We start from the raw sequence: 25,266 nt of genomic DNA on the forward strand, positions 1-25,266 counted from the left end.
ATTTCTCTTAAATACTTGTGGTGCTCACATATCATGGTAATGAGGGCCATATAAATAGATGGACAGATAGGCTTGCATGCAAACAACTGATGAGATGATCAAGTCTAATGTGTTAAATTGGACAAATTAAGAGATTATCAGAAAAAGTGTTAGGACAAATCAGTTTTTAATCTCTATTTATTCTGCTACCATATCCATCACCATTTTTGACTTCATTCCACTGTTGTTTGCAAAGAAGTTCAGGCTTATAAATGATGTACAGTTGCATGCTGTGCTTTTAGGCCCTGATGGACCTATCCGCCTAAAGAAGCACATGTTGAGAATTGTGATCAAAACTGAAGAGCGAGGTTGGCCGTTAGCTCACAATCACAGTAGTACTTTTAAGTCCCTGATACTTCCCCTCATGCTGGTGTAAAACAAGGTAACTCCACTGAAGTCAATGGAGTTACAATGGTGTAGGACTGGTGTAAGTCACAGCAGAAGCAGGCTCTAACTTTCTACATTGAATAATCTGAATATTTAACACCAGAAAAAAATGGAGTTAGTCTAGAGAAGTATGAAAGGATGTATTTAGCAATGTCTGTGGACCAGGTAGAGTTTTAGGGCAGTAGGTCCACAGCTTGTTAAACCTAGGCTGGCTGACAAGGCAGAATGTTACAGGTAGCGCCGTATGCTTCTTGTGGTTTAAAAACATGTCTTTTGTCATGACCAGGGATGCTCTCATTCCACAAACTGTGCGGCCCTGAGACTTGGAAGATGCAGAGCTACCAGGAGGAGCTTATTTACATGATGTCCTCTACCCTGTAGCTCTGCAAGTCCCACTCCCTACCGTGGAGCCACAGATTGTTTTTCATTGTACCTACCACAGTGGGTTGACCTTTTCCCCTGACAGCATAGGGTTTGGTGGTGCCAGCGTCCATGGCCTTCCAGAGCTTATATTGGTCAGCAGATTGCAGACATTTTCTGCAGATTGGGCCACAGAGCCTGTGTTTTTCCATACTTGTATTTGAAAGGCTGACTTTTATGTTTATTTTGTGACCTCTGGCCAGCTGTGCTGGCCAACATGAGGCCATTTCCAGGAAAGACTGAATTAGAAACTCACATATTTTTAATAACCCTAGCACATTTTTACCAATTGCCAGATCATATGATTAAGGTATGAAAGTCTAAATCAAAGCTCCAACTCTATTTTACATCCTTACGGCTATTTAAATGGATAAGAAGTTTTAAAATTGTTGTATTTGTTCAATTTTCCGATTGCACCAGTGGTTTTTTGCTTTGGAAGGAGAATATGTTTTACATGATATAAAATCCATCTTAAATTCAGTAAAGAGGTTAAGCAGAACTCCCAGAATAACCACACACCTCACTTTGTGTGTTCAGGAAAAAAGTATGTGAGGGCCTGTTCCTACATTGGAATGAACTCTTGTAAGCTGCTGAACACCTGCGTCTCCCACTGACTTCAGTAGAGTTTCAGGGTGCTTAACTTTTCCTAAGAGGAGTGCAGCAGAGGTCCTTCATCTGCAAACTCAGTTTTTACTCAGCCTTTGGTCAGTCAAACACCCATTGGCTGCATTGAGAATTTTGGCTCAAAATGTCATGTAATGGCCTCAGGATTTGATGCCATGGGAATTTGCAGTGCTTTGCTTTTAAAAGTAACTAACTCACATTTAAAGATACAATGGCTCTGATTCTCCTCTCACTCCAGCATAAGGGCCTGGTGTCACACCACTGAACGTCTAGCTGGGGAAGACACCTAAAATACCGGGACTGACATAGTTCCACGAGTTTTTGGGCTGAGGATGGGATGCTGACTCCCAAAGCTTTTAACGACTGTGGCTCCCAATGAACTGGTGGAGCTATATCAGTCCCAGTGCATTAGGTGCCCTCTGGATAGGAGGGACTTGTGATCCATCTCTAGGTGGTGATCTCAAATGTTTGCAATACTTTCTTTGGTTCTTGGCAATTGTTTCCCTGCCAACTTCCCTTTTTTCCTTTGGCAAACATTGATTTTAAAATACAACTGCATCTCTAGCATAGACAGGGCATGTTGTGTTTAAAAACATTCTAGCACCACATTCTAAAAATAACTTCTTGCTCTGGTATAGACACGCCCTTAGTGGGGCAGTGTGTTATCGAGAAAAATTCTAAGTATTAAGTGAACCTCAATACATGACTGCACTAGAAAACTTCAGTCAGTTCAAACTGTTAGCCGATATATATTTCTAGAAGGCTTTGTATTCTTTTTACTTATGCTCACAGTATGTAATTCTGAATCAGATTCCCAGCATGCTTTTTACTTATGCTAAGCTTACAGTGAACTGTGTGTACCCCCAGTTTCCTGTATGCGTAGAACCTGTGAGAGGGCTGCATGTTCTGTGAAAGCTTGCCAAATATGACAGTGTGCTAACTACAGCTCACACAGAAGATGACAGATGATTTTGTGGCGGCTGTACTGATATGCAATCTGTACCAGCCTAGTGCTGGTGCATGATGTCTCTGGGTTTGCCGACTTCTGAAAAGCTATATTCAAAACAAGATAAGAAATTGATCAAAAGGTGGGTGTAACCTTCCATTGTTGAACATGAGTTAAGTGCGTGTTTTACACACCCACACCCACACCCACAGAGGGTTAAACTCATAATTTCAGAACAGATTTGAATGCTGCCAGACTTTACCAATCTGCTCTGGGAATCAAAGCATTAATCCTTTCCTTCCTCTGTTGGGCTGTTTTGTCTTTGAATAAAAAAAGAACCTTTGTGAGCTAATTTATCTGATCTCTCATCAACGGTCTACAAAGAACTCTACCAAAATCCATGTTCTAATGAAGGTTTTTGCAAACAGACCAAGTCAAATCAGTTATTTTTCTCTGACTGCACTCGTCCCTTCTGGGCACCTGATTTGGGGATCCCACTGGCAGGCTTCTAGTCTGGCCCTAGCCCTTGGAACACAGCCTGTGATTTCACTCCGGGGGCAGTCAGTGGGACAGGGGCGCCTTGGGAGGTGACCGCTCTAGTTTCCACAAGGGACGCTCAAGCTTCCTTGGACACTCTGCTCCTCCTCTGTCATGCGAAGAGCGCCAGCCCTTTGCTCCCTGCCCCAAGGGGAGCTGTGCCTGCCTCTCCAGGCAGCCACGGCTGGGCTGCGGCCCGGCAGAGTGCACAGCACGGCTTAGCAAGTACTGGGGCAGCCCATACAGGGAGGGAAGGGCTACTGGCTAGCGGTCCTGGAGTGAGTGCTCCAACTGCCAGGGCTCACCCTGCCTCTCCGGCCCAGCTACTAACCCTAGCAGTGCTGCTGCCCATGCAGGCTCCCAGTGTGCGAGGGCCTGGCTGGGTGCTCCCCAGGCCCGTCCCACACGCGGCATGGGGCAGGGTGGTCCAGCCTCTCACCTGTGCTCTGCCAAGGCGCCCTCCTCCCTGGAGCCACTTACCGTCAGCCCCACAGTCTCCCACGCTCAGGGCCTCCCTTCCCACCGCCGCTGCAGCAGCAGGCTGGGAGAGGTGGCGAGAAGCTTCTGCCCACACTGAGTGCAGATGTGCTGTGGGGTTGCCCTGTCTCTGCCCGCGCACTAGGCCTCTGCCGGAAAAGGCAGCGCAGCCCTCACCCCAGCAATGGACAGCGCCCTTCAGACTTGTGAAGCTGGGACCTGTCATACCAGACTGGAGCGTGTGGTCCAGCTAGGCTGGAATCTGCTCCAGCAGTACAGCTTCTCCAAGGGAAAGGACAAGAAGCCACACAGGTGGTAGTTAGGGAATAACCTCACCGCGGGGAAAGTTTTATCCAAGCATAAGTTAGAGGCTGGCCTGTGTGCTGTGTTTGAGGGGAATGAGCCCTCCAAGATTTTTTTTTTTTAAATCCATACTGCTTTAACTCGGTGTGTGGTCTTGTTAGCCATATAAATACCCAAACTCTAGGATGCTTTTGGGCTCAGTTATATTAGTAGCTTGTTGGAATGAATTCTACAGGCTAATTATCTCACAATTATTACTTCAAATTGCAGCTTTTCAACACTGGGAACCTGATTCTGAAAAGAGTTATGCTCTCTACTGAGGAGGTGGAAACATACTACACAACTTGTGCGTCCACCTAAAACAGCTAAGGTTTGGCATGTCAGTCTAAAAAATGAACGCTATACAGACAAGTTACAGACCTAGAATTATTCACTAGGTAATTTTTGCAAATAATTTAAAATGAAGAATAAGTTTGAGAAACCACAATCTGTTCACAGAGAAAAATGTAGTTGTTGAATAAATAATCTAACTAGACTTATTCAAAAAAATTCTAACTGCAGTAAATTGGATACAGCTGTGCAGTTCTGAGCATAGCTGGAAATGTGATAGGCAAAAGTACTATTCCAGTGTGTAAGTTAAAACAGAAGAGAGCAGGTACTAAGATTTTGCCTGTTTATTAATAGAGATGACCACAGATAGATTTGTGTTCAGTCATCAGCTCTCTAATGTGTGGGGTGGGTGTTTGTGTTTTCTTTTTAGATTGTCTGTTGGACTCAACATACATTTATTGGCCGGGAAACTATGTCATAGCTTAAGTTCTCTTTGCAAAGATCGCCAGTGGTTTGGACCAGCAGTTGTGTTGCTTGGAATCAGCTCCCTGCAACAAATACTGGTCTTGGGAATAGTCTTTTGGTTCTCTGATTGAATAGATGGAGTAAGAAAATTGTACTTCACACTTTTAAAAAAAATGTAGCAAACTGTCAGTTCTCGCATCATAACCCACATTTTTTAAACTTGGATTACAAGATGATTGTACTATTTGTGCAGTTATGACCTGAGTTTCAGGGGAACTGAGCACTTGCTACTGCTTTGACTTCAGCTGAAGTTATGGGTGCTCAGCACTTGTGAAAAATCAGCCCCATAATTTCTGTAGCCAAGTCACTGTGCGTTGTTTGTATTTCAGTATGTGTTATGAGTTCTCAGATTGCCTCGGGGCCTGCTTCTGATCCCACTGAAGTCAATGGGAGTTTTGTCAGTGGCTGCAGGGCGCCCTAGGTTTGCCCCCCTAGCCCACCTGACCCTCTTTTGCTGACAACCTCCCCTCCCCACCCTCAACAGCCTGACCTCCAGCGCCCATCCCCTCCAAATTGGGTGGGGTGAGTGGTATTGCAACTTGCCACACAGGGCCACAGCACCACTGATCCCATGCACCAGCTCACAACACTCACTCAAATTTGGCCCACGTGCTACTCCATCATGTTGGAAGGGTGGCCAATCCCAATTTGAGTGAGTGGTACTGAGATACCATGAACCAAGTCACAGCACCACGCAGGTTTGGCCTGGCCAAAAAATGGTTGGGCCATGTCCCGTGGTTTGGCCATGTTCCCTCTCCTTCTCCCTCCCCCCACACCAGCTCTACAGCCTATGAGTTTTGCCAAAGCTGCATACCAGCACCAAAACCCAACCCATTTAGGTTTGTGCAGTTTAAAAGTTATATATAGTCAAAAAAAAAAAAAGGAAATACCCAAGGAAATCTGCATAAAATAACTAGGGGCACTGGCATATTTTGAAAGAATTTTTTTTAAAAAAAGGTACACACAACAACAGCTTTCCCTATTTGTGGCATCATTTCAGTTTAGGCAATAGGGGGGTTTGGTTGGGTGGGAAGCTAGAGGTAATTGGTTTGCCTCTTGGAGAGGCAAAGGACCATTCCTCCCTTCTTGCTACCCTATTCTTCAGTAGGGGGAAGGATCAGGTCAATAGGGAACACAGGCCTTTAGGCACCCACATACCAAGACAGTGAGCATGTGTAAACACAGAGATAGACTCCATTTTTCCTCATTGGTGAGTCAGGCCAAGGGCCCATTTCTGCACATCTCACAAAGGAGGGGAGCATACACAGGGATGTCTGAGGGAAGGAGTCACATATTAGAAGTGGAAGTGTATATCACAGAAGGGGAAGCCATAGTGGAGACCAGTTATCTCCAGGGCAGGGGTCAGACAGGTTACTAGACAACCTGGCTATGGGGCAGATGAGCATGTATGGGATTGATGTTCTCATCAGGCAAGGCAGGGGATGCGATCATAGTGAAGCATATGGAGGATAGTCAGTGGGATAAAATAGACTGTAGGGGAAAGCAAGATATCAAAAGGGAAGGGGAAAGCTTTCTCCTTGCAGTGGGTTCTACTACTTGTTCGATTACCCCCAGCCACTTCCTACAGCAGAGGCTGGCAACATGCACCACCTCCCCTATATCTTGTTTAACCTTTGTTCTTGACATTTCTGGTCAGATAAGGGCCTGTGACATATGTCGTTCCAGACAGCTATTTTAGGAGTTACACATTAATAGCATCATGAACATAGGAAAGCAGATATGTTTAGAATATTTAAAAGAAGAACTAGGCTGGGGGAACCTTTATAGATAGAGCATTCGTCTTTTCTAGGTAGGGCCTCAAGCGTGATTTATTTTGGCCCGAGCTAGAGCAGACAAGTGCTCTAAGTGACATATTTGGTGGGTTTGACTCAACCCCTCGTGGAGATTATTTCCATTCATAAAGAAAATCACAGAAATTGGGCCCAGTTCTTATTATCACTGAAGACTGAGCTGGTTTAGGGACCAAACTACCAGTAAATAGTTGTTAGCCCTGGAGTGGATGGCCCCTCCATATTAGTGTTGAGACAAGGAAGCAGAGCAGATGGGGAAGATGATCTTTAATGTCTTATTCCACACCCATCACTTTAGCATCTGGGAACCTGAGCATTAGCTGTCTGACTATATGTTGGCCCGTAGTTTTTAAAACAAAACTGCACTATACTGAGGACTTCCTGTTCTATTACTGTCAGTGAAGATATTTTAGAAGAAGAAAAGTCTTCCTGGCCCCTTGAACCCTGTCCTGTGCAATCTCACAATGATTCTCTCCCAGACAAGCTTCCCCCTGCAAAGGACTTAGTTGTTCACTCTTCTTTACGGTACAATTTTTTTAGCCCCTGAAGGTCATCCATCTGGGAGCCTGGGTGCTAATTCCCACAGGCCTTCTATCTCAATGCCTTCAGGAGTCTGACAGTCCTGAGCCTGCATAGTACAAGCCAGGCAGGCTTACCCTTCTTGTTCTGAAAAGTTTCACAGCTCTCCTCTTGGGCTCTATGCTAATTAGTCAGCCATCCCACCTAGCACTGGGAAAGCACAGCATCACTAAGCCTTCTTCTGAGCCTGTATCTCGAGCAGCTCTTGATAATTCTCCTTTCCTGCTAGGAACACCCCCTCTTAACAAAACTCTGGTAGCCTTTTATCGGGTACAGGTGCTCCTTAGTCAATTAGCTGCCAACCAGCCACCTAGGCAGTTAATTAGTACAGGTGGCTCAAGAAAGGCTTGTTCTCCTTATAAAAGCCTGTCACAGATAGACTGGACCCTGACTCTTCTTAAAGGGGCCAGCCACCCAGACAAACATCTTTGATGAACTGGCTTATAAAGTTGTCACCCTTAAAACCTACTTAGTTCTATAGGAAATTGCCCACTAACAATTTAACAGCCAGATAGCTGGGCACTAGGACTTTCAGATGTTTCTTTAATTTGTTTATATACAAATCAATTCAAAACCATCTAGTTGTGCCAGGTAGCTGGGCAGTAGGACTTTCAGATGTTTCTCTAATTTGTTTATATACAAATCAATTCAAAACCATCTAGCTGTGCCTATGTAAACACCTTTTGGTTGTTGTTATACTCACTTGTTGCATCTTTATTATTTAGCTTGTAAATTCTTTGAGGTATGGACTGTGTTTTCTAGTCCAGGCTGGTATACTTTTAACATAAAGGACCCTCAATCCTGATTCTGACCTCTGTGTATTACTGGAACAACAATAGAATGGATTAGCAAGAATAGATGATATTTCACCTAGTGGCTAAAGCAGAAACAATAGAGATGGAAGACCTGTTACATTTAGGGTTAGATGTAAATCATTTCTGTGTATGCATGTGAGCACATGCTTTCTAAAACGCTAGTTTTATGACTTTACAATGTTGTCATAACCCATTCCTACAAAAATCAGAATTATTTCCCTGATTTTGTGTCTGGCTAGTTACAAATTCACTCACAGACAGGGTTCTCATCAGTGTCAGAGCCCAGCAACTATCTGTTTCATGTCTCAATCCTCTTGCCTGGTATAATTTAGTTTTTCTCCTTCCATTCAACATGATGGAGTCAGACATATTGCCAGAGCAGGATATAAAAATGCTTTTCTTTGCTTTAAGCAGGAGAAACATTTACATGAAACTGCTTAATATTTCTACCGGATCATTCACTGGAGGAACAAAATTAAGTCTTTCATCTCCCTCAGAGGAAATTTAATTGGCTATTGTCAACATTTTCAGTCTCATGTAAATTTCCTGTTCTTTCTGGGGTTATTCATGTTGCAGGAGGTTAACAACATCATGTATCCTCAGAGCAGTACAATGTTTATTGTGACATAGTAAATTTCAGTGGTATGTAGCAATATGGAATGTTCCTCCATAAAGTGTCTCCCCGGGCCATTGGTCTCTATTTGTAGGGTCTTTTCTGATGGTCTGCAGAGTCCTTTTCATACTGATGCTGGGAAGGTGGAAGCTGGGGAGATGGCCCCCAAGAGGATTTCCTCTAATGAACTGGTATAAATGAAAACATTTGATAACCACTGATATAAAGCCCTGGATGAGTAAAAAACAAGAGGCTCTGTTATCTGTTCCTTAAGCTCTGTAGAAGAAATCCAACCCCATTGAAGTCAATGACAAAACTCTGATTGAGTTCAGCGGAGGCAGGATTTCACCCTTTGTATTGGTCAGAGTTTCTGATGGATGGTTATGTTGTTTCTTCCTTTCTCTCAGTCTCCTCTTCCCTCCCCACATGCCAGTATTCTCATACTTTTGCTTTAGAAATTAGTTCCTAGGATTTCTATCTTTCTAAGGAACAAAGCCTTTTTTAAACATAAAACAGTTTTCAGAATTTTTATTGTTGAACAGTAAAGGAAGAGGTTATCAAACTGTGGGGTGGGACCCCAAAATAGGTTGCAACCCCGTTTTAATGGGGTCACCAGGGCTGGCTTAGACTTGCTGGGGCCCGGGGCCAAAGCAGAAGCCCAAGGGTTTCAGCCCTGGGTGACAGGCTCAGGTTACAGGCCCCTTGCCTGATGCTGAAGCCCTTGGGCTTCAGCTTTGGCCCCTGCACCCAGGACGGCAGGCCTCAGGCGGGCTCAGGCTTCAGTCCCCCCTTCTGGGGTCATGTAGTAATTTTTGTTGTCAGAAGGGGGTCGCGGTGCAAGGAAGTTTGAAAACCCCTGAGTTAGGGGATTCTCCTTTGCAGATAAAGATACTCCTAGCTAATCCTCTGGTTCTATGATTGCTAAACCGGTGTTTACTAGACTCTTTATTTTAAGTGTGGCTGTGATTTTCCCCTGCACCATGAAGGAAATTCTGAGACTGCTATCAGATTTTAACAGGCTTCTCTCTTGCAGATATTTTAAAGAATGGTGGCAATGTTGTAGATGCTGCCATGGCTATAGCTGCTGCCTTAAATGTCACTGAACTGTGCGGTACTGGCGTAGGTGGGGCCTGCTTCTGTCTCTGTTATGATGCAAACACAAAGCAGGTGCAAGGTCTCAATGGAAGGTAAATTCCGAAGATTAGGACAGAGAGTAACGATCCTGTGCTGGAGTCAAATGCAGTTGAGAGGAAAAATGCTCTGATGAGTTTGTGGTCTATTTAATCCATATCTAGATGCAGATTTTAAGACAAGTATAAATATGGAGTAACTCCTGATTTAAAGGAAGTTATTTTGGTTTTGCACTGTTATAAATGAGAGCAAATCTGGCCCAGAATCTCTCTGTTACTTTCTGATATTTCTTCTTGCACCTTCCTTCCTGCTTTAGATTCCCTTCCATGGAATTAGTTCAGATGTGTGAAAGAAAAGTGAGTGTCTGTGGGTTGAAGACCAGGGATGAAAAGGGCAGTATCAGCAAGAGATTTGTAATTGTTCTGGGAAGAAGCATCTGGGTGAAATGTTACTGTCAGGCACAGAATTATTTCCAGACCACTCTGCTGAATTGAGGCCAGTTTATTACTCTTGAATCTGGGGCTCATAAGCTGTGGGTTTTGCTGATCCAAATGCTGATTTTTGAGGGAAGATTAGGTCTTTGGTTACAGAACATCATACCAGATTAGAAAAAAATGTTTTCCTGATGGAGTCTCTGCAAATTTTCACTTGTCATTGGCCTGACTTTATTGCAAATTAAAAATAAAAGTAATAACATTAATTACCTTCTGATTTAGTCTTTGCTGCTGTAAGCCCTCTATGTGGGGAAAGCTCCCATGGGCTTAAAAAGGGATTCCATGTGCAGAAGGCTTGCCGAATCACACCTCTAGGGTTCATTTTATAAAAGCACAATCCAGAGCAGAAGGGAAGGTCTTTTGGATTTCCTTGTAATAACTAAAGACTTTTACTCATTACTAAAAGTCACAGGAGGCTGATACAAAAAAGGGAAGTGTTATTTGTTAGCCAGATTGGAGTGGTTGTGGCTTTCAGAAGTGCTTTTGTTTGAGCTTGGGAAAATCCTCCTTGTATAACAACAAAATTTATTCATCTGTTGGGGACTGGATGACTCCAGAGAGAGCTCCCATTGAGTTCAGAGTAAGGGCCAGTTGACGTTTAAAAATTAGATGAACCAAGCTACTTCGCTCAGGGCTGTGAAAAATGTCACTCCCTGAGTGCCATAGTGTGGTCAACCTAATCCCCAGTGAAGACTCAGCCAGGTCAAAGGAAGAAATTCTTCCAACGATTGAGCTGCCGCCTCTCAGATAGATGGATTAATTACATCGATAAAAAAACCTCTTTCGTCAATGTAGGAAGCGTCTATGCTACAGTGCTACAGTGGCATAGCTGCAGCACCATAGTTGTGCGACTGTAGTAGCTGTAGCGTGGACATGGCCTAAATAAAGGCCCAATCTTGCTGCCTTTGAAATTAGTAGCAAAACTCCCATTGACTTGAATGGCAGCAGGCTTGAGCCTTAGACTCTTCCGTGGAAGTCAGAGCAGCTAGTGCTCAGCTGCCGCACAGGATCAAACTCTAGACGGCTATTTTGGGTGAGTTAGTTCAGATGAGAGGGTCACCATGAATCTGATCTTTCAGCCCCTTATTCAGGCAAAACTCCAGTTCAAACCACTAGGCTTTCCTGGGATTGTATAAGTGTAACAGAGCAGAATTTAGACTGATTTCAATAGGAATTTCACCAAAAAAAGGTGTACAGAGTTAGGCTCTGTTTACACGAGGCTTGAAAACATACATAACATCATTGTCATGTCCTCTTTGTTCATTTTTACATGAGTGCCCTCAGGCTAAGTTGTTTAATGCCTTTTTTGAATTACAGCCGAACTTCCAGATGGCTAGCCAGTCTCCAGCACCAGTTTCACTGGAGAGACATTTGTTAGGGAGAGGTCAGAGTCCAGATTTGCACCTCGTTTCCTTTTCAGTTGTTTGTTTAATTTTCCTATAGTTGAATTCTATTCAAATGCATTATTCATAACGGCAAAGAAATAACTGTTTTTCCACAGTGGACTTTTATTGTACGTGTAATCAAGAAGCTATCAAGGAGACAGGCAGTTGGCTTTATAGCCTACCAGAGAGTATTACTGTGGAAAGAATATCACTTCCAGGTGCCCTTACATTCTTGTTTGTTATGGTCATGGGAGAGAGCAATGACTACTCTAATGCAGATAACATTGATTTTCTTCACCTATCTGCAAAGTATCAGGAAACTATTTTAATGATGTAACTCTGAGTTATATCCAATTGTACTAAGGGTCCTTGGGCTCTCTGCTGGAAATACCATTAGAGAATCCTTTCCCTTGGAAAACATTTTCCATTATTCATTGCAATAATTTGCACAAACTGCATCAACGATATAAAAGTGATAGCAAAATAAAGATAATTTCTTTGAAATAAATATGAGATAAAGTCTGATGAAAAATTGAAACATTACTAATTGAAGGGACCAGTGACAATTTGAAGGTTCAGTTTTTTCACAAGTCACTAAGGCTAGAAATGAAGTTCCAGGGGAATTTTGGCTCTACAAGGACTGTAGGATTGGGCCTAATGCTGTATCTCATTGGAAACCTGCTGACTAGCATGATACAACATTTACTTCTACCCCCGGTGGTTCATAAGATGTCAGACTTTAAAGCTACATTTTTCTGATTTCCATCTTACCTTCTTTCGCCCCATTTCAGTTCTGATCTGTTTATAGCAGTGACTATCTCAGAAACGGCTAGACCCCAGTATTTTATGCAGGTGGGAAATCAAACTTTCAAAGAGCTATATCCTGTGAGGTTCTGATACACACACTCTCAACTCCCACGGACATTCCCAGTGAGTTGTCAGTTGTGCTAAGACACCTCACACAAAGTGTCCCTGACAGGATGACTGCTGACTTTATGACAGAAATGAAATAGGGGAAAAGTCAGGGTGGCAATTCAAATAACTTGTTTTTAAATATGGTTGTCAACTAATGTGTTTTATTTCATAGGAGTTTTTGCAGAGTAAGGACTGCAGGATATGGGCCATAGTGAACTGTTTTGTGAAAAATGTGACTTTGTTATAATTGTTCCAGTGCATTTTCATGCTGTTGCTGGACTCGCTGAAACTACTGCTGTGCTGTGCTTTCGGTGATACTATCACTCTTTTGTCAACTGAACCTGACGGCCTGATATTTTGTTATGTTACATATGCACTTCTGTTTGCCTTGCAGTGGCAGGACTCCAGGGGCATTGACCATTGAGCTGTTAAAAATGCAAGTTTTAATGAGACAAAGCCTCTTTCTCCATTTCATGCTCATAGTATCACCGTGCCGAATACAACAGCTTGCTGGTACAAAGCTGTTTCCCTATACAGAAGCAAAAAGGTGAAGCTCAGTGAAAATGTTTGTTTAAAAATGTTGTTTAATACACCTAGAGATTGTTCTAGGTACAATATCAGTACAAATTCTGCTAGCAGTATTGTGAGTTTTTTTACCCATTATCTTATCTTTGTTAAATCTGCTGTTTAATCCAGCTCTGTTTCCTTTTGATGTCTGTGTCTTCTCTTTTTCATGGGAAAGAGCTACTGCCGATTCATGGCCAAGCTAAGCTCCTCATCATGGACAAGGGTTCTGCCATCCCTTTTTGGCCAACACCTTTCATAGAATCAAAGAATATCAGGGTTGGAAGGGACCTCAGGAGATCATCTTGTCCAACCCCCTGCTCAAAGCAGGACCAATCCCCAATTTTTGCCCCAGATACCTAAATGGCCCCCTCAAGGGCTGAACTCACAACCCTGAGTTTAGCAAGCCAATGCTCAAACCACTGAGCTATCCCTCCCCCCCAGTGAGGACACCTTTGGCATAAGGAAATCTGTTTTTAGATTACAGTCCCTGGGACATTTGGAACCAACAGAGTAACAAACAGGCGTTTTGCTTTGTTTGTAAAATTAAACTTATTTTAGCATGCATCTCCTTATTAATGTCATAACTGGGATGTGGGTGGTCTGACCTAGTGGTCAGAGCAGGAATCAGGGAGGGTCAGGTAACCAGGAGATCAGAAGTAGGAGACAAACTTAACAAACACAGGTCTGGATGCAAAAAATACGAGCAAGTAACTCTTTAAATGTTTATTGTGTTCTTTTAAAAAGTACATGATTTGCACAACTCTACCTTTCTCCCCAAAATTACCATGTCGTATAGCCTGCAGAAATGTGTATATTATTATGGGACAGGTCTAATAGATATATTTTTTGTAAATGCTTAACATTCTTTTTCCTTTGGTTCTTAATCTGTCTGGATGATTAAGGAGAGCAGTTCACTGAACTTCAGTTGATTAGTTGTCTCCTGTTAATATTTAACAACTTGGTACCAGATTGTAACCTGTTACTTAAGGGAACACTCCCTTGTTATATAGAGAGATGATACACCTCATCACACTGTTTGTCCTTTCATCCCTTCAGTACCAGGTACCTCCTGGGGAAAAATGTGCTGGCTGATCCACTATTGCCTTTGAAGTGCTAAAACACTGTCACATCAAAGAGGCTGTGGTGAAACCCCAGAGTGCAGCAGTTAAGATTCATAGGGCCTGATTTTGATCTCATTTCTGGTTTACACCACCATTAGCAACTCTTGAAGTCATTTGAGTTACACTGGTGTGAGTGGAAAACAGCCTTGTGAAACCCCTATTAAAGTCAGTGGGACTCTGGCCATTGACTTATATGGGGCCAAGATTATAGCTGTACTAATTGGTCTTGTATGAAGATTCTTCTCCTGAATAATCTCATACTACATGTTAAAAAACTCATTGAACATATTTCTCATTTGGAGAGGTCATTTTTCTGTATACTCCATCCATTCTTTCTGTAGATGCACTCTATTTTAAATTATAATCCTGAGACCACTGCTTAGTATGATGACCAATATTGTCTCATTGTTCACTTGTGGTCCTCCATCTGTCTGTCTCTATCCAGCTGTTGTGTCTTGTTTTATAGTGAGATTATAATATCTTTGAGGCAGAAACCACCTTTTCGTTCTGTGATTGTACAAGTGCCTAGCACAATAGGTTCCTCTGTTGTACTGCAATACAAATAAAAGAATAATATTTCTTGAAAGCTGAACAAAAGAAATTTCATAAAGGTATAACAAGTATACCCACATCTTAAATTCCAGACATAGATCAAATAAAGCTATAGTAAAAAATATGGCAGATTAATTTAAATTTAAAAAATCCTCAAATGTAAACTGTGCTGTCAGCACCAACTACAGCAATCACTAACCAGAAATGAAATTAATTATGCCCTCAAATTCCCTATCCCACCCAATGTTTGTAATCCTCTAGTAAAAGGGCACATAATGCAGACATCTGAGGTCAATAGATTGCAGTTCTCCCACAGCTATTACCCCTTTCTGTTCGCAGACTTTTCTCTACTTGGCTTGTTCAGCAAGGGCTATATTCACAACAGGATTTAGGCACCTGACTACCACATTAGGCATCTAAACCTCAGAATCAAGCTCCACTGGTATGTCCAAAACCCTGCCGAACCCTGTAGGGACCTAAACTCTCTCGGTGCATAAATTTTTCCAGTAAAAGTTCCTTAGACGCCATGTTTCTGCCATGACCATGCACTCTGCAGTTCTACTTTGGATGAATAATTAAAGAATCATTGGAGCAGGTGGACTGGATGCTGTCTCCCCCACAGCCTGGGTGAATGCTTGTACTACGAGGCCATAGAGTCATTCTCATGCTTGTGCTCGTTCTCTCTGGCCCAATGACTCTCTGATGATTTATCCGCAGTGGAGCAGCTTCAAACAGGGGAAGCTGAGGGTACCCAGATCCATAATATTCCATAGCCTGGTCGTTAGGGCACTCACCTGGGAGAACATAAGAACAGTCATACCGGGTCAGACCAAAGGTCTATCTAGCCCAGTATCCTGTCTTCTGACAGCCTTGTGGTTAATATGAGCCTAAAGCTTAGATGCTCCTAGGAAGCTTGAAGAAGTAAAGTCTGTAAAACTACAGGACAAATCCTGCAGATTTCTATACCGGAAAAATATAGGATTCCCATCTTGACACAGCCCCATTAGGACTTCAGTTCCTGGTGATTTGAGATTAGTTTCAGAGTAGCAGCCGTGTTAGTCTGTATTCGCAAAAAGAAAAGGAGTACTTGTGGCACCTTAGAGACTAACAAATTTATTTGAGCATAAGCTTTCGTGAGCTACACGATGAAGTGAGCTGTAGCTCACGAAAGCTTATGCTCAAATAAATTTGTTAGTCTCTAAGGTGCCACAAGTACTCCTTCTCTTTTTGAGATTAGTTTATTTGTCTGTTTTGATCATTTGAGTAACATCTAGTCATCATGTAATCAGTCATTGTTGTCAGACTATAGAAGGAATAGGATCCATAGTCTAGATAAGAGAGGGCAATAAATCCAGATGTTCCTGAATCTAAGAACGAGACCGCCATAAGAAAAATACCAAAGAAGGCTTCTCTGTAAGTGGCAAAAACATGAATTTAAAAAAAACACCTAAAATCACATTTGAGAGTGAATGTTTCATGAAACTCTATTCTCTGTGTCACTTGTCAGTTCATTTCTTTGATTTTTCCCTTTTTTTCTAGTTGCATCTTTTAATATTTAAACAAGATTTTTTTTTCTTTTTTTAATTTGTAGAAACTTTGGGTCTAATGTTCTGCTTCTGGAAAGGAGAAACTTTGTATCTCTGAAAAGGAGTACAGGGCAAGCTGAGTGTCTCCCTCATCTCTGCCAAAACACATAAACTCCAGGGGCCAGATCTTCAGCTGATGTCAGAGGTCATAGCTATGCAATGACGGTACTGTGACCATTTAACTAGCTGAGAATCTGCCCTCTCTTGGTCCAGGCCTAGGCCTCTCATTATGGAGCCGAGAATAAACAGTTCTGAATTTTGCAAGAGGTAAATTATTTTTCTAATTGGATTCAAGATTTAAAAGTCTTAAATTCAAATATTTCCCCCTTTCATTAAAATGGGTTTCTCTGATCACACCCTCTCAATATTAACGAGCTTCAGACCCATAGGAGAAAGGCTGCTGGTTGTCCTGGCGCTAGTCAGTAGTGACACCACCAAAGGTGAAGGAGTTAGGGTGCTTTAAAACCAGTGTAAATGAGAGGGGAATCAGGCATAGAGAGTTTTGCCTTTGGCCTTCAGTAGTAGCAGGACTGGGTCCTAACAATGCACAGTGTTGCTTAGAGACTTTTAGTTTTTGCTCACAAAGGCCATCCCTGTGACGTTGCTGGAAGTGTTTGTGTAATGCTGACAGATCCCAGTCATCGGCGGGTCGGATCGAACCTGGAGCTTCTGGAGTTTAGTGCATGAGCCTCTACCTCCTGAGCTAAAAGCTTAGTGCATGAACTAACTGGCTGTTAGCTAAGGCTGTAGAACAGACTCATTTTATCTGTCTCTCTAAGTGGTCATGGTGCCACTAGATGGGACAGAACACCACACCCAGAAGATGTGTGGATTACATTTGCTATCATTAGACGGGCAAATTATTCTTCCTGCATATGTGAGGAAACAGTGTGACAACTCCACAGATTCAGAAACTGGCTAAAATCCATTCAGTCAAGACCTAACATCATTTCATCTTAAACGAGTATGCAAATATGTTAGTGTTTGTTTGGTTCTCTATTTTACCCTGCTATCTCTGGCAACTGTGCTAGGAGAGACTCTGTGAAAGGCAGGAACAGACTCAGGAAACACCAGGGTCCTAAAGACTTCCTTTAGTAATTTTGACAGGTTTCAGAGTAGCAGCCGTGTTAGTCTGTATTCGCAAAAAGAAAAGGAGTACTTGTGGCACCTGAGAGACTAAATAAATTGGTTAGTCACTAAGGTGCCACAAGTACTCCTTTTCTTTTTAGTAATTTTGAGTCCCGTATATGAATGAATGAATAGTTTTTAAACTTGGTAATGATTTATCACTAAAACTTTTAAAGTAGCTGGGACTGTTTCTCTCAGATGTAACCGTATGGCTGCTGCATTTTTTTCAATCTGAAAATGTGTTTTTTTCATATTGCAAGTTTTCCTCTTTAGAATTTAACATTCTAAAGTCACAGTAAGCATCCTGGCTTAGTAATGACAAGCTATGGTTGTTGCTATCCCCTTAAAGCATCTCATTATTGTAGCTTAATAATGCCCCTTGCCCTGTCTTTTGCCTACTTATATAGCTATGGAATTCCCTTCAATTCCTAACATTAAGTTATTGCTGTGTGACCTATATGCTAGTTCTTTAGTATCTGTCACACCCTTGCTTCTTTGAATAAATGCATTACACATACATGCACATATAATTATAAGTCAAAACTACTTGCCCTACCTGCTGAAGCACCAGTATCTGTAATACCTTGGCTTCTTCATCTTAATAAACTTAGTTTCTCTTTACCTGGCTTAGTCTCTCCATTCTCACCATTCAATGGAAATGTATTTTTCTGACTTTGGGCTCAGTCACAGTTGAGCTGAAGTTAGTGAGAGTTTTGATACTGACTTCAGGGGGAGCAGGATTGGGCCCCACCTTCCCTATATATGAATAATGCAAAGTACATTGCTGATGTAATATTATGTGCTGCCAATGCCAATATGTCATGTTTTCACTAATCAAAACTAATGATGTGGTGGAGAGAGAGGAAGCATTGTGGATTACCAAATGTGGATCACCTAAATCATCCAAATGATGTAACCAGTAGAGTTAAATAGTTTAATCCACAAGAAGATGCCAATTTAACTTTGACCAAAACAAACTTGCCTCACTAGAATGTCAGATGTCAAGAATTATAACATTCAAAAACCAGTTGGAGAACACTTCAGTCTCTCTGGTCAGTCGATTACAGACCTAAAAGTGGCAATACTTCAACAAAAAAACTTCAGAAACAGACTCCAACGAGAGACTGCTGAATTGGAATTAATTTGCAAACTGGATACAATTAACTTAGGCTTGAATAGAGACTGGGAGTGGATGGGTCACTACACAAAGTAAAACTATTTCCCCATGTTTATCCCCCCTCCACCCCCCACTGTTCCTCAGACGTTCTTGTCAACTGCTGGAAATGGCCCACCTTGATTATCACTACAAAAGGTCGTCGTCTGTCCCCGTCCCCATCCCCCCCCGCCCTCCTGCTGGTAATAGCTCACCTTAAGTGATCACTCTGGTTACAGTGTGTATGGTAACACCCATTGTTTCATGTTCTCTATGTATATAAATCTCCCCACTGTATTTTCCACTGAATGCATCCAATGAAGTGAGCTGTAGTTCACGAAAGCTTATGCTCAAATAAATTTGTTAGTCTCCTGCTAGCCACAAGTACTCCTTTTCTTTGTTTTGTAGTTTCCAGGCTACAAGATACAACTCTTTCAGGAGCTGGCAAAATCTGGCAAGAAAAGCTTCTCCGAAGGTTGTGTTGCAGAAGTTATTATAGAAACTGTTCAGAGAAATGGAGGATTAATGGATTTAGAAGATTTAAAAAGCCATGTCACTGATGAGGTAAAATCGATTTTCACAAATTACAAGGTATTCTGGACAGTTTGGTGTTCTGAACCCGACAGAGATTGTGAGTTTGGTTTACCAAGTTAGGCATGAAGAAGTATACTTATGTATTTGCATGCCTAATTTATATCCGCGAATACCCACCATGCACTAATAACTCAAGTATTTGTCCTTGTGAATGCATATGCCATTTGTGTGCATAAGGCCACCTTGGTGCCTAACTGACTATATATGCATACAAATATCCTAGGTATATGTTCACAGCAGCTATTTATGGGTTATGTGTGTGTGTGTGCAGTCGTGCAGGTCTAACATAGAAAACATAGCCCTGTTTGTTTGTTTCTTAGCAATTAGCTAATGAATTAATTATAAATTAAAGATGGACTCAAGCTGCAAAATTTTGATTCAGATCTGAAGTTTGAACACTGAGGTTTGAAGTGTTTTGATCCATGAGTTTGATTCAAGCTTGCCTTACTGTAAATGTGAATATGATGAGCTAATGAATGACTAAAAAACAAATAAATGTTTTTTGAGTCAAGAGTGGAAACTATTTCTTTTAATTGTAATTATTTTTAATAGAATGTAGATTGGACGGTCTGTTCAGCGTGGGGAAAAAGCTCCATGCCCTTCAAGCTTCTGTATCCATCCGAGGAATTCAGCAAGAAATCACTGAGCGGCAGTATTTATCAGGGAAGGGGGGAAGTGTGGGGTAGCTGAGTAGATTTGCTGTCCAGTGCAACTTTCTATGTGACTTACAGGAGCAAAGGAGTTTGTTTTAATATTCAAAGCTGAGGTAACCAGGAGCTGCACTTTGCCACTTAGGAGGGATCCATCTGAAAACATTCATACTAAAAAGAAAGCAAACTAGTGTTCTGCCTGCCAGTGAATCTCTCTCACTCAGGTTGTGAATTCTAGGCACTATTTGTATACCTCCTGAAGTAGACTTTTTTCCAAAGTCTTTACTTTGGGAAAACTCCCATTGACTTCTCACTGAGTAAGTACTTAGGAGTTCAGTCCCCAAAAATATGCTGAATATTGAGGCATTAGTTCAGCAAGGGGTGGCAAGCCTGTGCCTAAACTTAAGCGCCAGTCCTATTGTAATCAATAGGACTACTCACATGCTTACAATTAGGCAAGTTGTTAAGTATCTTGCTGAATTGGGCCCTGAGGCCAGAAAAGGGAGCATTAGGAGAAAATTCAGCCTTGTGGTTACCTGGGCCTTTTATCCCTCCTCCCGCTCATAGTTTTTTCTGCAAGAGCATATATTGCTCATTGTTTTTATATTCTCCTACCTCCCCTTCTCTCATACTTCAGAGTTGGATTTTCCTGTCACGCAGCCTAGACTGGAACGGAACTGAGGTTTCCTTGCCAGATCATCTTTGGAATTCTTCCCTTTGTCCCACAACTTCTCCTCTGTGTGGTGGCCAGATTGGCAAAATCAAAACCCTTCCTTTCCCCTATGCCCACTGCTGGCCTGAAGATTCTCCATAGCTTTACACAATGGGATCACAATCAGACCCTCCCCTTCTTTGCTTTTCCAGCAGGGGCTGGATTTGGGAATGTGTAACTGTGGGGTGGTTGGAAAGGGACTATTCTGAGGCTACGCATCAAGAGATGGAATAAGACTGAATATTGACCAGAATTGAGTTTCAGAAATATTTGAAGCCCATATCCAGGTACCCTCTCTCCTCCTTACTATCTCAACAGCTCTTTCTCACACCCTCCTTCCATCTGACTCTGTCTCCTCCCTTGTCACACAAGCAGATTCCTCTTCCTCCCCAGCCTGAAGGTAGACAAAAACATCCTGTTCTTTGCAGCTGCAGGGAGTTCAGCCACGTCCAGGGAGGACACTAATAAGGCAATTGTAGAAAATTGTCACCTGAACTTTGTTCAGTGACTTACATGAAACTCATATGCTATGAAACTCATAGATTTTTATAGCCAGAGTGATCACCTAGTCTGACATCCTGCATAACATACAGAATTTCATGATGGGACTCCTGCATCTCGCCCATCAAGTTGTGATTGAACTGGAGCATATTTCCTAGAAAAACATCCAGTCTTGGTTTAAATTCTCCATCATTTGGAGTCTTACCACATCCCTTCGTATCTGTTCCAATGGCTAATTATCTTCCCTGTTAAAAACAGACATCTCATTTTCTTTCTGCACTTTGCTGACTTAAATTCCAGCCACCTGGGAGGCCTGAGCACAGTTCCTAATGGATGGTTTCAGAGTAACAGCCATGTTAGTCTGTATTCGCAAAAAGAAAAGGAGTACTTGTGGCACCTTAGAGACTAACCAATTTATTTGAGCATGAGCTCACGAAAGCTTATGCTCAAATAAACTGGTTAGTCGCTAAGGTGCCACAAGTACTCCTTTTCTTTTTCCTAATGGATGGGATTCCTCTCCTGGAAAACCACTATCACAACTCATACAGCACTGGTCCTCATGTTGGCAGTCTCAGCAGAGACGCTAACTATTGAATGGGCATGGAAACTACCTTACTTCCCCACCTCTGAAGATGGTCCTTTCAGAGCTGTAGTGCAGTATAGGCTTGCTATGACTTCATGTGCTTTTACCAGCTCTGTGGGTACAGGTCTCCAGAGCTGTCAGTGCAGAGCCTTCCTAAAGCACGACGTTCACTGAAAATCAAAAGACAAAGATATTTTTAATGGTAGGGATTGGTGGTGTTTTCCTAGTTTTGATCTTGCATTCTTTGCATATCCCAGACTCCCATTAAATGCCACAGGAGCTGTTGGTGCATAAAAAAATACAGACATTGGGATTGGGCCCTAAATGTTTTCAAATGCAGTATTCTCTGGCTGTGTGTGATGTCACATAGATTTGGAAATTATATTTTGGATATTTTAATATTCTCACTAATCCAATGTCACAGGGTTGCTGAGCAGCATTTTTGGAGTGCACTGTTTTTATTCTCACCATGTGAACAGTTGATTCTTGCATTATTCATGGAGTACAAACGTAAGCAAACTCTGTGCTTTCACACCCAGCTATATAGTATGTCAAAAGACAGTCAATGCTTACTGACCTGCTAATAAAATCATTAGTCATAGATACACACGCACTATACACTGAGTAATATTCCGAAATATAGAAACAAGGGAACATACCCAAAGCAACTTACGCACGCTATTTTGAAATAATTGGATGCGTCTAGATCCAAACCTATAGTCCTTACTCAGGGAAAACTCCAATTGACATAAGTGAGGGGGTTGTCAAAGAACTCAGGGCAGGCTCATTTGTTATTAATTTAAAAATAAACTCACAGGGTTATGGCGTATAATTTAATATTCAAAGACAGGGAACTCTACATATTACTCAGTTAATGCTGATAAACTTTTCAGATAAATAGGTATTTAACCTTCTGAAGCAGATATAGAACTTAATGGTTTTATCGTTAGATTTAACAAGCTGAACTGGATAAGTTCAATGTTATGAGGACAAGTTTGCATAAGCACTCAAAGTAATAAGTTTTATTTATGATATTTGAAACATAGGCTCCCATTTTCCCACATACTCCACTGTGCCAATGTATATTTAGGAAAGAGTATACATGGGAATTCTCAAAGTGTTTTACAAAGCCAATGTCTGTATTTAGTTTATGGGCAAAATCCACCCCCAGACAGAGGACCAGTATTACATCCTTTATGGCAACAAAAAAAGGGGGAAACAATATTGCTTACACTTGTGTAATGACAGTGGTTTGGGCCATTGCTGTAGAATAGTGTATTGTTTTATAGGGTTTGCATATTGTTGTTATACAAGGTTGAGTGAAAGAAAAGCTATACCACCTTAATGTTACCTGGTTTCTCTTTGCCTTGAAGAAATACCCAGTTTTATTACGTCATTGTTGGTATATAATATGTGATACTATTCAGGAAACCTTTAGAAAGTTTTTTTTTTAAATGGGGGAATAACAACATGTCTTGCTATTCCAGGAGGTGAATGTTTGGGAAATCCCTCCAAATGGATAAGGAATCACAGCTTTGATAGCCCTGCACATTTTAGACAATTTTAATATTAAAGGTCTGAGTTATGTCCAATGGAAAGAATTTTTCTGTGTCTGTGATATTTTCCTTTGAGGATGATTTAAGCAGACACAAAAGGAAGATTTCCAGACATGTTAATGTTCTTTTTCAACTCTGAGGAAAATTTTCCTCAAAGCCAAGCAGAAGGGGAAATAAAATTGTTACTAGACATGACTCCACTCTACAGTGGATAATTCTCTACTAAATATCAAAATATAGTAAAGAGAGTTCAGTGGGACCTGGACTGGGAAATTTTCTAATATGAAACAGCCTCTCTGAGATTTATGTTTTTGAAAATTTAATACAAATTTGAAAATTTAGCAAATTACCCTATCAACTTTGAAGAGAGGCCCTCATATAACTTCAAAAATAGTGTGATATTTTATAAATAGCTTGATACCAGTTCAAAATTCTGAATTGTTCAGATAGGTTCAAAACACCTAATACCACTGAAGACTATGAGCCAAATTCTGAAGAACTCTTAAGTCCAAAATGAATGAATATTTCCCTAGTATCCTTGGAAAGAATTGATCAAATCCATCCCTGGTAATACTCCATTGAAATCAATTCAGTAATTAATGTCATCCAATAACAGCAGGGTAAACAATGTCATTATAGCATGAAATAACACTGAAAGGTTAAAAATAAACTAAAACTTTTGTCATTTTTCTTGCCGTTTTTAGACATGGGCCATAACACTGCTGACTATTTACATGTACTGATTGAAGCCTTGAAACTGAGCTTCTCTGTTACTTTCTGGTTCTGTGCTGTCCATGACAAAGTTCCAGTACCTACAAAATAACTTCTTTCTAAAACATATGCTAAAGGATGCTTGGAGAAAATTACTTTGCAAAGGTAAGGCTTCTTCCTTCGCTTGCTTCTGTGGATTATTAGTGTGAGTACATTTCTGATCTTGGTGAAAAAGAAAAGTCCATTGTATAGTATTAAGTAGGCTCTATTTGTAAGAGTAGCTGGAGTCTTTAGTTTATTTCTGCAAACGCTGTGGTCTGAATACCCTTTTATTTTAACACTAATCTGTCTCTGTGGTAAACTGCTCAGTGTAAAGTACGAAGAGTTTACTGTTTAATGTTATGTCGTTAGCCCAGGTTGTATCTAAAAGATAAAATGCAATGTGACAGGAAACTATCAAACATGATTCACCATATGAATTGATAAAAGTGGCAGTTTTCTCTTTGAATTAGAGCAATAATGGTTTATTACAATCCAGCAGTGGATGATTTTATTTAAAATATGTACTATATATTGTGTAAAAAGTAGAGAGCAGCCCAGATATCTTAAAATAAGTTTGACAGCCCTCAAATGAATCCCTGAAACAATTTAATGTAAAAGTCACCCAACGGTGATTGACCTTCTCTCTTGCTCAGAGCCCAGACTAAGAATGTTTTCCCTGGCCTGCTCTATTTAAGAAAAGGCCCTGTATCTTGATCCCTGTGATCCGAGAGCCATCCAAGAGGCCATAGTGAAACATACAATGCATGAAAAATCATCTGTGCAACCCTTCTCTTTGTCTCTCAAGTGCTGGTGTCCAGGCCACTGGCCCATCTGACGCATATGTAAATACACCACTGCCCCCGATACTGAAAAATCTGCCAGCTCTCCGAAAGAAGGACTGAAACACTCAAACTCCTAATCCTCTGCAAAACAGACTCCCGGGCTCTGAATTTGTTGCTCTGACAGAGTGGCAGAAAATTGATTCTTGTTTAGTCCCATGCCAGCTAGTATAGAATAAAGGTGGCAGGAGACTAAACAATAAACAATGTGACATGCAGTGCATGAGCCGCTGCTGTTATACCAATAAAATAAAAACCAGCAGGATCTTATTAAAGGGGAAAAGGCAAAATACCACATTTATTGTGAATACAGAAAGAATCATAGTAAGCAGTTAGTTATAGTTATAACATTCCATTCAATCTCATATTTATTCACACATTCATTCATACACACACACAGGTTCTGCAAGATTGTTATCATAGTTACCAGCCTTAGGGTTGTTCATGCCAAGCCACTGGCCAGGTGGCCTGGACATGAGGAGGGAGCAGGGCCTTGTCAGATGCTCATCTGATGTTTCTGGAAGTTGGTTTGCAGAATCAGACCCCAAAGTTCTCACTTTCTAGAGTCCATTTTTATAGGAATTTCTTCCTATGCCAGTCTGTGGGAATTGCTTCATCATGCTGTTGCTGAATCAATCAG

The 25,266-nt window shown here is 41.4% G+C and overlaps 1 pseudogene; it reads left to right on the top strand.

Moving 5' to 3' along the window:
- Positions 1 to 8,360: 8,360 nt before the first annotated feature.
- LOC102941625 lies at positions 8,361 to 23,949 on the top strand (annotated as a pseudogene).
- The last annotated feature ends 1,317 nt before the right edge of the window (positions 23,950 to 25,266 follow it).

Source organism: Chelonia mydas, chromosome 9, assembly GCF_015237465.2.
Source record: "Chelonia mydas isolate rCheMyd1 chromosome 9, rCheMyd1.pri.v2, whole genome shotgun sequence".
Lineage (NCBI taxonomy): Eukaryota > Metazoa > Chordata > Testudines > Cheloniidae > Chelonia > Chelonia mydas.